Below are 2,275 nucleotides of genomic sequence, written 5' to 3' on the forward strand. Positions count from 1 at the left end.
AACAACAACAACAACAACAAGTTTGCTGAGACAAAAGCTTGACGCACTTACCATGAAGATAAAAGAGTACAGCTTTCAGTATGGATTACACCTAAAGAAAAAGTAAACAAAAATTCTCAAACTAAACTAATAAGCAACATCATAGTAAACTGACAAAATACTGAAATTTCCATGGATTTCATTTTACTTGGATCCGTAATCAGTGTTCAATCATGCAGCAGTCAAGAAATAAAATGACATATTGCATTGGCCAGGTCTGAAGAAAACCTCTTTAAAATGCTAAAAAGCAAAGATGTCAGTTAAAAGACTAAGGTGCCCCTGAGCCACCATGGTATTTTCAATTATCTCATATGCATATGAAAGCTGAAGAATGAATAAGAAAGACTGAAGAAGAATTGATGTATTTGAATTATGATATTGGGAAAGAACGTTGAGTATACCATGGACTGCCAAAGTGTGAACAAATGTGTTAGGAGAAGTCCAGGCAGAATTCAACTTAGAAACAAGGATGGAAAGACTTCATCTTCTGTATGTTGGACATATCAGGAGGGACCAGTCCCTGGCGGACAGCATGCTTGGTAAAATAGAGGGTAAATGAAAAACAAGAAGACCTTCAACAAGATGGATTGACACAGTGGCTGCAACAACAGTCTGAAACAGCAACAGTTGTATGGTACAGGATCAGGCAGTGCTTTGTTCTATTGTAAATTGGTTGATATGAGTCAGAACCCTTTCAGCAGCACCTAACAACAACAAAATGGTGTTAGTCCCTAAAAGGTGCAAACAATTTATGTGCTCAGCTGCTAATCAAGATGTTGATGTTTCTACTCCACCCAGAGTCACCTTGAAAAAGGCCTGGTCATTTACTTCTAAAAATCCACACATTGAAGTCCCTATAGAGCATAATTCTACTCTCACACACGTGAGGTTATCATTAGATGGAATTGACTTAATAGTAATAGTTTAACTGAAACATATGTATTTTTTCAGTTTTCTTCAAATAATTTTAATATGGAGCTAACATTCTTACACAACAAATGTTACATGCTTACAAACAAACATTTTGTCTGTTTTTCCAAATATCTATCTTAATGAGAAACTGAAAGAATTTCAAATCAATGTTTGAGTTTTATAGAAACATGACTGCCTAATGGTTCTTCCTATTATACATAAAAAATGATAATTTGGAAGTGAAGTTCATATTAGCCATTTAGTAAACCATTTGATAAATATTTTTGTCTTGTCCTGCCACCAGTAATGAACAGCTTAACAATGTAAGAAAGTTGAATGACAAGCAAAAAACAAAAAAAAAAGTGGAGGGGAGTGATAAGAATAAAGAAAACGTAATATACAGGCAAGTTTTCTTCTCTGTTATAAAAATACTCAAGAAGTGGAAAATAACACACATGGGAGCAAAGGCATGACTACTAATGGTTTGCAATACACACCAGAAAGCAATCAGACTCACTGTAGACAGAACACAACTAAATAACTCCCATATTACACATATAAATACTTAAAATGCAGGATGATTTATTTGAAATACCATTTTAGAAACAAGGTACACAGATACTTTGGAATTTAACTAAATTTTTATTACTCAAATACCAAAATTTTAAAAAGGCAGTATTAAATTTGAACCTAGATATGTGTGATCCCAAAGCTCACATTAAAATGACTATGCATTATTAGTTATCATGCTTGGTAGGAAAAAATATTAACGAAGAACTCATAACTTTGTTATCCTTTAACAGTACAGAGCAAAAGGAAAAGAAAATGAGCTTTCAATGGTATGAGTTAATGTACCAGTAAAGAGTAGTCACTTGTGCAGAAGTATGAAAAGCATATTATAATTGTTATCAATAAGCTAACCAGATATTAAGTTTACAGGAACAATTAAATTAGGACACAAATAGTTTTAAAATTGTTTCAGGAAATATCAGACTCTTTTCTAGGTCAGATGTGACTGTCAAAAAGATTAATATCATCTTATAATTTTATGAAAAAATATAGAAAAATAATCAATAATCACTTTCAATTCATCCAATTTATTGAATCTATGTGATTAAAAGTATGTATGGCAAAGGTATAACTAAATTTACTAGAAATTCATAGCATTTTAAAGAAGATAAGAACTAAATGCAAATTAATTGAATATACAATTTTCACACCAAAGTAAAATTAAATGTTTAGTCCAAGAAGGTTTGGTTCGCCCAAGTAGGAGAATTCAACTAAACCACTGAATTGAAAAATATTATTGAACTGCATATTCTCA

Source organism: Orycteropus afer, unplaced genomic scaffold (genome assembly GCF_000298275.1).
Source record: "Orycteropus afer afer isolate SDZICR_OR568_19922 unplaced genomic scaffold, OryAfe1.0 scaffold00879, whole genome shotgun sequence".
NCBI lineage: Eukaryota > Metazoa > Chordata > Mammalia > Tubulidentata > Orycteropodidae > Orycteropus > Orycteropus afer.